This window comes from Ictidomys tridecemlineatus, chromosome 9 (genome assembly GCF_052094955.1).
Source record: "Ictidomys tridecemlineatus isolate mIctTri1 chromosome 9, mIctTri1.hap1, whole genome shotgun sequence".
Taxonomy (NCBI): Eukaryota; Metazoa; Chordata; class Mammalia; order Rodentia; family Sciuridae; genus Ictidomys; species Ictidomys tridecemlineatus.
In genome coordinates, this window is record NC_135485.1 from 103,056,264 (window position 1) to 103,069,902 (window position 13,639).

A 13,639-nucleotide genomic window follows, 5' to 3' on the forward strand; every position below is an offset into this window, starting at 1 on the left:
CTCATTTTATGAATGAGGACTCTGAGTCCAGAAAAGTACAGTGAACTGCCAAAGGTCTTACTACTCGGTTAGTAGCAGAGATAGAAATAGATTCCAGTCCCTGCTCCTTCTCCTCCCAGCTCTTTACTGAATGCTTCCTCAGTGGCTGGGTTTTCTAAATGAATTAAATATACACTATGCATCCTCTGTCACTGATCTCTGATTCACTGTGAAAGTACATGCAAAATTGTGTATGTACCTACTTTTGAAAAGCCACGATCTTCTCTTTCCAAACCCATCCTTATAAAACTCCCCCACTGATCAGCACAAGGGCAGTTTGCCAACACAATCCACTCTGGCTTGTTGGGCACTGTTGCCAATGCTCAAAAGGCAAAGTCCTTGACCTTAACCTTCAATTTAACTTCATCTTTTGGCCAGTTTCTATTTAAAACACTTCAGAATGCTTAACAGGTTCCACCAGAAATTTATAGGACTCTCCTATATGCCTAGGGTTGTGAACAGACTAAATCAGCAGTTTTCAACCATGAACAAGTTGTCCATGGAATATTTGGAGATACATTCAGTTGTCACAATCTGGGGTGGGCTCCAGGCATTTAGTGCTAGAGGCCAGGGATGCTGCTAAAGACCCACCAATGCAACAAATAACCCCTGGGTGAGAAGGCCAAGAGTGCTAAGACTGAGAAGTTCCGGTCTGAATAGGTACCATTACTGTCTTCGTTAGAGGCTATATACTTTAAGTGGAAAGCAGTATCCTAACATTCATGAAGTTAGGGAGAAAATTATAGTTCAGTGCTCTGAAGATTAAGAATTGGAAGCCTGAAGTTCAAGTCTCATCCTAACATTTCCTTTCCCCAGGACTTTTGGAAAATCACTGAAGCATCTGGAGCCTCAGTTTCCTTAACTCTTAAACACAGCTATTGATAATTAGTCTAATTATTTTGGTGGGCTGCTGTGAGTATTAAATGAGACAGTGTTTGTGAAAGGAGTTTGAGAACTGTGAAGCATTATATGAATATAAAGCAACAGGACCACTATTTTTTATGACACTACCATTACCTAATATAGACATCATCCACATTTATCAGTCTACCCCTGAACTTGCAGAAGCATCCATCTTGATCTCAGTGAACATACCCAGACAGGAACTGCACATCATCCTTGATCCTTTTCTTTTCTCAGTCCTCACTGAGTCCTTGGAAGTCTATATACTTTTTTTTCTTTTTGAAAGGGGTTAAATGCAGCAATAGAACTACAAATGAACATTCCACCAAGGAACTTATTGATGAATCTGATGTTGAACATTGTACTACAACACTATGTTGTCTTCTAACCCTCCTTCCTTCTTGCCTTTCTATCCCTTGACATTTCTTCCCTTATTCTTTGGGAGGAAATATCTTCCTTGCAGCTCAGTAATGGGTCTGTTATTGTGATACCTTACCACCTTTGTGTTTGCATAGGAATAGGTGAAAGCCAGGTGGATATGAGCAAAACCATGTGAGGTCATCACCTGAGATTAGTTGAGGAGTTCAGATAGTTTTACTTGACTAGAGCTCTCTAGTTTCTTAACTTCCCAAACTATTATCTTTGAAAGCTTCTGAAAAATCTTTCTGGGAAACAAAAGATAAATTGACTAAACTGGGAATATTTGTAGGAGGTACTGCAGATTATGACTTTGGGTGGAGTATTTTTCTTTATGCACATTTAGTATATGAACTTCTATTTATATCAAAGGTTTACTATGGATCAATTATTCATTCTCTATAAAATGTTCTTTTTTGTAAAATTGTCCTCAGTACTATAATAAAGAATATTCCAGTGCAGTTAAAGTATAGTTTGATTTGTAAACATGTTTTAAAAGGAGATTTCTTCTGATGTGTCAAGAGAGGTATATGGTATGGGAGGCAAAGGACAGGTGGGCAGTTCCTGCTTCCGTGGGAGAATTGTCTAGATACATTGCTGTGATTTGAATGTGTTTCCCAAAGCCTTTGTTATGGGAGTGGGTTAGTTATCACAGAGGTTGGTTCCTGTAAAATTATAAGTTTGACCTTCTTCCCTCTGTCTTTCACATGCATTCTCTCTTGCCATTTTGCCTTCTGCCATTGGATGATGCAGTAAAGAGGATCTTGCCAGATGTAACCCCCTCAACCTTAGACTTCCCAGCCTCCGGAACTCTAAGAAACAAACCTCTGTGCTTTAAAACTTACCTAGTCTCAAGTACTCTGTCACAGAAGCACAAAATGGACTAAGACACACATACTGAAAAAGAAATAAAAGGACTTGTTCTAAAAACTGATGGATACAAATTAGTTCATACAACTGAATTTGGTTTTTAAATTCATAGTCTCTTTTTCACTTAGCATACACATCCCTTGCTATGGTTTGGTTTGGGATATAGATCAATGTAGTAAAATGATTTCTTTTTATTTTATCTCCCTGGATGTTTTGATCTTGATTGTAGTATAAACCACCGAAGTTCTTAAATAAAATTCCTTTATAAATTTCCAGTATCTCCCAATGTAATATAAATTGTTATGATATAATCGAATTATATTCCTGGCTGGTTGTTGACAAAGACATCATTATTCTTTTCTCCTGTGATGCTCAGAAGGGTAGGATTTTTTCCCATTAAAGTATTTTTCCGAAAACACAGAAGCAGGTATATTCTATTCTTTTTCTTTCACATGAGGTTCTGGGTATCAAACCCAGGACCTCATACATGCTAAGCAAGTGCCCTACCACCAAGCTACCTTCTGAGCCTTCATGTTCTGATTTGATACTAGACATAAAACAAGTGAAAACAATCTTGCTTGGCTATAGATATTGACTTGGCCATATCCATATGGCCCATCATGACATAAATCCAGACAAGAAACTTTCTTCAAGCATTTAACACTAGTTTGCCTTTCTTTTTCCAGGCCGTGTATATCTTTGATGCTAATTTTTTCTATATATGGATTCCCCCAAAGTCTAGTGGTGACGAAGACTGAGAAGCAGGGTAGAGAAAACAAACTAGATAGAGCTATTTTATAACTTATAAGGAAAGTTTGCTTGTACATTCTAAACTTCAACACAATGTAAGGTAGATTATCCTATTGGATTTATATATCATTACCTAGCGTCTCATGTTTCACACTTACTGGTTTCATTTCTGATGTCACTGTTTATATTTTGCACTGATAACAGCGCCAGAGAGCTGCCTTCTGGGTTTATATGGAAGTTTACTCTGCAAAAGCACATACTAGAAGGAAACATGCCCCCTTTAACTGCTCCAATAGACTTTCCAGGAAAAAAACCTTTTTCTGATCCAGAAAAAAGCCATCCTCTATTCTTTCTTTCATTGAGCTCCATCTAATGGCAATCTTATGCTTTTCAGCAGAGAGGAAAATTCGTGGCTTCAGGTAAAGTGTAAACTCTCCCTAGGGTGTCCAGGAAGCTGAGTTAGGGCTTTCTCAGTAAGAGTAGTAAGCTTTGGGTTTTATCATTTACTGCATCAGGATTTTACCAATTGGACTGATTTCGGCTTTGGGCAGAGAGAAAGTCAATGAAAGAGAAAGCATATGCTTTTACTTAATCACATCGCAGAGCAGCATATCCCTAATGCACAGCTCCAAGCTACATTTGGCAGAGGCTAGAGGCATCCAGCTGTTCTAAATGCCAAGTCAGATAAAGAAATAGCAGGTTTGAGACTGAAGACTGCAGGAGGCCTTGATAGCAGCCCTTTACTGCATCCCTTTGTAATACCGAGGCAATGTAGAAATACTCAGCAAATGTACGCAGCAGTGGGCATACATTTCTAGATGGAAACAGCAAGAGCAAAGATAGAAGGCCTCATTGGTTACTATATGCTCCTGAGAGTGGAGAGACCCAGAATAGCTGTTCCAAGGCTGTCATTCAGTAGCTGCTGGATGCACGCTCTGCTGAGTCACTGGCCTTGGCAGGACACATTGGCAGAGACCTGGTAGGCAGGTGATAGAGAAAAAAAAAACTGCTCTTTAAACTGAGCTGCTTTTTAAGTGGAGTCCCTCATATAAGATTCTCTTTATATTTTAGTCCATCTATTCTTTGATATGTTTATTGTACTCAAGACATTTAGATAGTATCATAAATACATTTCTTTAGAAATGTCTTGAGTAATTTCTCCAGGGAAAAATAGACCGTTATTTTTCATTCCTCCCACTTTTTCTTCTCTTTAAAGATAAAAGTACATCTGTGTGTGGGCCTCTCTCTCTCTCTCTCTCTCTCTCTCTCTCTCTCTCTCTCTCTCACACACACACACACACACACACACACACACACACACAGAACTGTTTGGGAGTATTTATGCTTTCTCCCTATCAATGCAGGATTGGAGATAGTAAAGAATCTAATACCAAAAATGAGATAAGAGACATGATGAGCAGGACCCTCCCAGGCCCCAGGGTCCCACGTCTGTGACGGGTGGTATCTATTGCCCAGCCCACCATCCCTAAGCACCAGGGGCACCCCGGCTGCCTTGGGGGTGGGCTCCTTCAGCATAGCCAGCTCCCACCTTGGGCCTTTACACCGACTTGCTTAATTGGAAAGACTTTCTATCCTATGAGTGAGCCAATAAATATTTCCGCTGAAAAGCTGTGAAAGGTGGGAATAACACATCCGGAAGCAGCTGTTTGAGTTCCAGCACACCCATCAGGCCAGCTGGAGGTCCCTTTATTGTCTCTTTGTTAGCGAGATGAGGTGGCTCCCTATAGAGGACCCTGGTTTCTCAAAGGTATTGCATTTCAAGCGTCTTACTATATTTACCCTTGACCACTGGGAGTGACTTGACTTTTCCAGTCGAAGGTGAACGATGATCACAAGGCCTGCAACATAAAACGATCATCTAAGGGCCAGGATAATTCTAAAGGAGAGACCCCAAAATGCAGCAAGGTTATCTGCATTTCGATTCATTGAGCATCACCCTCTGCTAAATCACATTCCTTTAATATCTCTTTCTGCTGATGATTTTGACTCTCAGCCATAATTTGTTTGCTGATAAAGAAATTTCTGTCCTGGAATGCCTTCTCCTGAAGGGCAGTGGAATGCAGTATCTGTAAGGAAATGGGGATTTAGAGAGTCAGACAAACCTTCTGTGCCCTCTGATTTTCTTATTATGTGGCCTCCCTGGAAGTGCCAGATTGTTGCTCAGGAGGAGCGTCAGTTTCGGGGAACTGATCCTTCAGCTTTACTTCTTTTCCACCCCACAGAACACAGGCTCTGAAGGGATTCGTTAGCATGCAAACTCCCTTAGGACTAACACCCACATGTATCTTCCATCTAATTCAATAATATGGACCTATAATCCTCTTCCTTCCCCCAAACAGGGGAAGGTGTATTTCCTCAATTCTTCTCATTCATCCACCCACTGAGAAGATTTCAGATTGGTCTAGAAATAAAAGGCTCAGGATATGAGGTGTCAGCCCTTAAGCCCTGTCATTCCTCTGATGGATTACTGCCACACTTCAACCGTAACTGGGATTGCCCATGGTATATGGTCGGATGTTCTCTCAACTGCGAGAAACAGAGAACTGACCCAAGAATGGTTTAAATTCATGAGGTTTATTTCCCAGATACCCTTGGCTTATTTTTGATTGCCCACAACAACAGTGTCATTTTGCAACAGTGTCACCCTCCAACTCAGAAAGTGTAGAAGGTGAATTTTTTTTGTTGTTGCCAGGCACATTGTTCCCTTATACAAAATTAATAAGGGAGTTGAGGGATAGGACTGGATTTGGGGGAGAGAAATAGCAGCGATTGCAACAATTTAAACACTTATTGTGCCTAGCAAAAAGTCAGTTATGTATGTTTGTTGAATGAGCAGAGTAGAAACACTTATATAAGGCTTTTTTAAAATTAATACAAGTTTATTAAATTTAAGACCTTTAAATTTTTATTGGTTTATTATAATTATACATATTAGTGGGATTCATGGTTACATATTCATACATGCATACAATGCACTTTGGTCAATCTCATACCTTGGTATCTCCCTTCTACCTCCCCTCTTCCCCTGGTCCCTTCCGCTACTCCACTGGTCTCCCTTCTCTTTTCCTCTAAGATTCCCCTATCCCCCTGCCCCACTCCCTCACACTTTTTTTCCTCTCTAGCTTCCACATATAAAACCAAGCCAACCAACCATATGAACCCCTAGCTTTCTGAGCTGGATAAGCCCTTTTGGGGCATTACTCATATATGTGACTGAGTAAGCACAGCCAAGGAGATTTCATGGTCACGGAGATAAGCATGCAAGGCAAATAATGGATTTGGCTCCTTTTCATTCTTACTCAGTGAAACAGAGAAGGAGAGAAAGCTCAGAATAAAGTGCTATACACACTTCTGGTTATCCTGTCAATAGAATTGTAGCTTTCAGAGTTGAAGGACATGGGCATCAGCCTTCCCTCCATACTTTTCTGAATTTCAAGGACAATGGCACTTGTCATGCTTCAGATCTGACACTGTTTCTGTAACTTCATAGGAAATTGTCCCCAAAGAGGCATATTCTTCTTATTATTATCTTGAGATAGGCCTCATCAGTTAGTACCTTTATTGCAGAAAAGTGTTCATATAACAGAAATATCCAGTGCTGTCTGATTCAATGGAGCCTGGACAATTCTGCTCAATAGGAATTATAAAGTCTGATGAGTTCCAGTGACTGTGTTGGGCCCCGAGAATACAGACATTCCTCAGCACCTACAAGGTGATTCTAAGACCCCCTCATTGATACCAAAACCTCAGATACATAAGTTGTGTATATAAAATGGCATAGTGTTCGCATATAATATACATAATCCTCCTGTATACTTTAAATCATCTCTAGATTATTTATAATACCTAATATAATGTAAATGCTATGAAAACAATTGTTATACTGTATTGTTTAGGGAACAATGAAAAGAAAAAGTCTTTGCATATTTAGTTCAGATGCATTTTTTTTCAAATATTTTTTATTTGGGCTGAACCTGTTAATGTGAAACATGTGGAAAAGGGGCTGATTGTGTAGAAAGGAATTATACTTTGCTTCTCTCTTCAAGGAATTTATAAACCAATGGTGAGAGGCACTTCTGATCAGGTAAGTGCCACTGTAGATGCACAAGCACCATGGCTGGGAGAAAGTTATGGGACTCTGTGGGACAGCATTCACAAAGATTGTGAGATGCATATGAGGTGAGCCTTAGTATAGAATAGGATTTTACTATGTAGAAAAAAGCTGGCTAAAAATTTTTTAAAATTTCTTTATTTATTCTTTTTAGTTATACATGACAGTAGAATGTATTTTGACATATCATACACAAATGGAGTATAACTTCCCATTTTTGTTTATACACGATGTGGAGTTACACTGGTCGAGTATTCATACATGAACATAGGAAGTTTATGTCTTATTCATTCTGTCTTTCCCATTCCTATCCCCAATCCTATCCCTTCATTCCCCCCTATCCAATACACTGAAATTCTGTTCTTCCCTTCTGCCCCTGCTTATTGTGAGTTAGCAGGTGCATATCAGTGAAAACATTTGACCTTTGGTTTTTGGGGATTAGTTTATTTCACTTAGCATGATAGTTTCCAGTTCCAGCCATTTGGGCAAATGCCAGTGTTGTTTCTTCCTCCTCCTCCTCCTCCTCCTCCTCCTCCTCCTCCTCCTCCTCCTCCTCCTCCTCTTCTTCCTCCTCCTCCTCCTCCTCCTCCTCCTCCTCCTCCTCCTCCTTCTCCTCCTCCTCCTTCTTTTCCTCCTCCTCCTCCTCCTCCTCCTTTTTTTTTTTTTTTTTTTACTGAGGATTGAACCCAGGGGTTGCTTAACCACTGAGCCATATCCCCAGACCTTTTTAAATATTTTATTTAGAGACAGGGTCTGGCTGAGTTGCTAATGACTCGATAAGTTGCTGAGGCTGGCTTGGAACTCATGATCCTCCTGCCTCAGCCTCCCAAGTCAGTGGGATTACAGGAGTATGCCATTGTGTCTGGCCATTTCATTCTTCTTTATGTCTGAGTAACATTCCGTTGTGTATGTATACCACATTTTCTTTATCCATTCATATGTTGAAGGGCCCCTAGGTTGGTTCCATGGCTTAACTCTTGTGAATTGAGCTGCTATAAACACTGATGTGGCTGTATCATTATAGTATGCCGGTTTTAAATTCTTTGGATATATACCAAGGAGCAGGATAACTGGGTCAAATGGTGGTTCCAAGTTTTCTGAGTAAGCTCCATATTGCTTTTCAGAGTGGTTGTAGTAATTTAAAGTCAATGCTTGAATATTTTATCTTTCTGCATTTGATTTATATTAAAACAATTGCATCAACACCAGGCACAAAATAAATTAATCCAAGTAGGAAAGAAGTCAGCTTGGGGGAATAAGATGTTTGAGTCTAAATTAAAAAACATAACTTTGGAGGTTACTAAACCTGTTCAAGTTATAGTTAGTAGGTACATCATTGCCACGGTCCTAAGGAATGTGGAAAGCCCTTGGTAGGGATGATTTTGCAGACTGATCAAAATTTCCAAAGTCTAAAGAGAACTTTTTCCCTTATCCCTTCTCTTTCTTTGATAGAGAACAAGAGAGAGTCACAGGCAACCTTTCCATAACTTTGTAATTGTGGGTTGGGAATTGCCATTTGATTCCCTGGAAAACAAAACATCCCTCACACTACAGATTCTCAGGTTAAAGTCCTACCTAAATAGAGTACTTTAAAGAATTTTTAAAAATTTTAGTCAATGATGTAGCTATTTTCTGCAGTAATGCAAAATACCCAGATGGTTATAGAATTCAAATTTGGAATGTTGGAAAGGAGGTAAAAAGCACCATAACAAAAATCCTCAGATTGAAGATTTGCCTCTAAGAGGGAACAGCTGCTTCTCTGACAGTCTGAGAAGCAATTTGTGCCCCCTCCAACCTCTTATCTAATCTGCTTTCCTCTACTAACATCAAGGGTGCAGAGGAAATCTAGCTCAGAAGTCACATGGAGGTTGATGTCCCAGGAGACTAGATATCCAAAACTGCAGTCCATCAAAGCACAATACAGCTGAAGATGACTGACTAAATTGGAACTTAAATGGTGGCACCGACAAGGTGCCTTGGCACTCTGTGCATAACAGTTAGATATTTTACTCCATCCTAGATACTCCATGTTGCTGTTTGTTTTTTAAACTCCCCTTAGCTTGGATGTCTCGCATTTTTTGTTTTTCAAAGCTCTGGTGTGTGTTCCACATGAGAAGCATGCAAACTTGGCACGCCTTCACCTCGCTAGGGTGTGTTTACTATGTTTCACAGCTTGTTTGCTGTGGTGTTACTTTGCTTCATGTGTGGTTGCGATCGAGCATGGCAAGATTGCCTATTTTATTTTGAGTTTTCTCTGGTTCTGCTTTTTGCCTTTTCAGGAGAAATTTATACATAAGCCAGCCAGGCTGATGACTGGTTCCCTAGTGAGAAGAGCTCATGATCTCCTCTGGGAATGCAGGAAAGAGAGCAACCTCTGTCTCTCTCAGAATCCGTCAGGCATTTGCACATAATGTGACCTGTACTCAACTATTATCAGATAGTGAAGATGGAAGGACTTTGCAATCTAGCATGAAGTTGCAGCTTTGACCTTTTAACTGCAATAATGGAAATGTCCTACCATTCCCTTAACTGTGTGTTTTATCAAAAATGGATCTATTGTAGATAGATTCAGAACAACCCTCCTCTGACCCTCATGAGCAGTCCCCTGGAAGAAGGTCCATCACTGTGTGGCCATTAATGAGCTAGTCAGCACCTGAGGATTCCTAGCTCTACCCAGGGGCCAGGGTGATGGATGGGGAAGCAGAAATGCTTCTCCCCAGGACCCACTTCTAAGAGGCATATTTCCTGCTTGGCTATCTAGGAGAGCATTCTGTTTTTTTTGTGGGCCATGTGGACAGCTTATTGAAATGCCTATTTTCTTGTTCATTGAAATTAGGAATCAGATATTTATGAAAAACAAATCTTCCAATGAAGAATTTAAGATTTTTATATGTAAAAAATGATCTAATTTTAGTTATTTTAGAAACATACTAATTATGAGATATTTAAATATTTGCTGGCTACAGAGGAGAGATCCCATAGAAATCATTGTATGTGATATTTTCTTGTTGATGTATGAGAATCAGAGATAGAATAAATCAAACAACAATTAACAAATTGGCGGATTATATCATATTGCCATTCTGTCTCAAATTAATGGTTTGTTTGAACTGGAGTGCTGTCATCTTTTGGAAGTACAGTAATTCCTGATATCTTTTGGGGATTGATTCCAAGTCTTCCCTTGGATATCAAAATCTGCGGGTATTAAGGTCCCTTATATGCGATGGCTTGTATTTGCATGTATGCCTTAAGTCAGCTCTATATTGCTTGTAATATCTAATATATTGTTAATGCTATGTAAATAGTTGTTAAGCTATATTGTTTAGAGAATAATAACAAATGAAGTTTGGTATAGAAGCAATATTTTTTCAATATTTTTGATCTCTCTTCAGTTGAATCCATGAATGTGGGGCCCAAGGCTCATATTGTCTTCCCTCTGTCCTTATTTGTGTGCTAATCTCTTCTTATAATAACACAAATAATACTGGATTAGGGTCCACCCTAATGACCTCATTTTAATTAATTCCCTCTTTAAAGATCTTATCTCCAGATAGAATCTCATTCTGAGTTTACAACTTCACTGTGTATATTTTTGAGGGTCCCACTCAGACACAAACAGGAGGTATTGGTGAACAAAATACATTTTCAATTACATGAACTTATAGAATTGTACTATATGCCAGTATATGGGATAACTGTTTTAAGTATATTAATTCACATACAGTTTGACTTAATTTTTTTAACTTTATGATGGGAGAAAGTGAATCACATTCAGTAGAAACTGTACTTCCAGTTTTGAACTTGGATCCTTTCTTGAGCTAGTGATGTCTAACGCAATAATCTCAATGACGAGCAGCAACAGTGAACCACAGCTCCCAGGTATCCTCCCAATTATGAGGGAAAACAACCCCATTCTCTACAGTGTACCATGTTCTAGGCTTTGATGTTTGGTAGCTTAGGTGTATTAACCATTTTTTTCAATTTACATATGATATTTTCAGCTTATAGTAGGTTTATTAGGACGTAGCTTTGTCATAAGTCAAGGAACATATATAGTTCTTACAATGACCTGAAAAACTAGATTATTAGGATCGCCATTTAATATTTATTTTGGTGGTAGAGGAAATGCAACGTGGGGTATCATGCATGCTATGCAAGTGCTCTACAACCAAGGTATATCCCCAACCCCAGAAATGGTATTAGAAGCATGTGTGAGTCAATTTTTCTTCATAGCACAAAATACCTCAGAAAAACAAAGGAGGAAGGATGTACTTTGTCAAGTTTTGTTTTGTCTGGGGGATTGAACCCAGAGGCCCTTTAAAAACCAAGCTGAATTCCCAGTCCTTTATATTTTGAGATAATATTGAGGATCTCACTGAATTGCTAAGGCTGGTTGCAGTTCTCCCGCCTCAGCCTCCTGAGTCACTGGAATTATAGGCATGGGCAATCCTGTCCCACTGGAAAGATTTATTCTGGCTCAGAGCTTCAGATGTTTCATTCCACAGTCAGCTGACTCCAGGGTTTTCAGGTCTGCAGTGAGGCAGATCCTATGGCAAACCCGCTCACCTTGTGGCAACCAGGAAACAAGGCGAGAGAGAGGGAAAGAAAACCCTTCCAATGCACACCCCCTCTAACCTACTTTCTCTAACTAGGCCTCTCCTCCTACATTTTTAACCTCCCAATAATGCCAACGGATTATGAATCCATCAGTGGATTAATCCACTGATGAGATTAGTGTCCTCATGATCCAATCACTTCCTAAAAGCTTCACTTCTGAACATTGGTGCACCGGGGACCAAGTCTTCAACACATGAGCGCTTGGGGGACAGACCATAACAAGCAGAAAATCCAAGAAATGGTCTCAACACAGAATGTCTACTTCCAATTCTATTTTCATAAGGTTATTCAGGAATATTTAGTTAATCTTGTATTATCCACATTTCTTCATTCGGCCATCTCTCAGATTTACTGAGCACTTAGTATCTTTCAGGCACCATAGGATTATCTATTTTCTATCTGAGTATCTGATTTTCAAGGTAAAGCTATTATGTTTAAACCGTCAAATCACTTCACTATAATAAACCAGTAAATGAATGCTCAGAGAAAGACACATTCAATTTCAAGATCAACAGCCTCAAGAGCAGCAGCTTTAAGATCGAATCTTCATTGTGCTCGGAGATGAGAAATCCTATTTTGCAGTGCACAGTTAATCCAAATTACTAGAGAGATGAGTTCCAGAGGCAAAGGAAAGTTACTCACTAGATTCTGTCTTCATCTCTCAGAATATCCCCCAAGAGCTATCTGGTTCTCTTAATTTTTGTCTCTATAGTCACTAAACAAATCACTCATCATTTTTCCAAATAGCTTTTCTAATGGAAAATAAATCTTGCAAACCAGTTGGCATAAGAATTTAGTCTTCTTGGCAGTGGTATTTCTTACAGTGAGCTAATAACTAGCATTCCAATGTACAAATTCATATTTCTTGAGTGTGATTTGTTGGTCCCAAGATCTGCTCAAACTTAAAGGAAAGTAACTTCATCAGCCTGGCGTTCTTCTGTGACCAGCAGAGAGTGGCCATCCCTTCCTGTCTGTCTCTGGGGCTGAGAGTAGGTGCTAAGGCAGGTGTCACCGACTTATTTCTGAAGGCTGTTGGGTACCGTGAGTGCATCTGAGGAAGACCCAGCTAGAGCAGATCTAGAAACAAAGACTGGCCAAGCTTCTCTGCTGTGAAAACCAGGATGGGTTACACACTTGGAAGTTGGGGTCAGGTAAGGAGGCAGTCTGTTGGAGCCATAGAGAGGTGTGTGCATGCGGGAGTGGGAGAGAGGGTAAGGAATGACTGGAGGTTTGGGAAAGGGAGTTTATTCCCCAAATCCCCCCAAAAGTAAAAGTAGTCTGGGAGAGAAAACTGTTTCTCAAAGAACCAAGGGATGAGCAAGGGGGCCTTGCAGGCCTGGGTCAATTAAGGGTTTGCTGTTTCCATATTCTATTCTACACAAGATACTGTTCTATTTTGAAAATTCTATCATAAATTAAATCCATTCTTATACCTTGTCCAAGTCTTGCTGTGAGGTTAAAGCAATTACTGAGGGCCACTGTTGTGTTCATAAACTGTAGTTTATGTCAATTCTCTTTTCGTCTTTGCTCAGTATTAGCAGAAGTAATTACTCACTAATAACCTCAGAAAGTTAAAAAATGTCTCAATGGCTGCTAAATGACCATAACCAAATCTATGGCTATAACAGTGAAGGGACAATTCCGGGATAAATGAGGTTAAAAATTCTCATTTTGATTCTCCCCTTCTTGCATTTCATATTTTTGCTTTATTATACCACTCTTGCACGCCAGCCTCCTGAGCTAGAATGTACCCTGCCATCCACACACCACATCCTGGTCTATACATGGTACCTCTCATCCCACCTTCAGTGCCACAGCATGGGGAATTTGCTCTTAGTTCACTTGGGCAGGGTTAGTCTTTGACCTTACTATAAAATTGGATGGTACAGAGCAGATACATTTCTTCCTCTC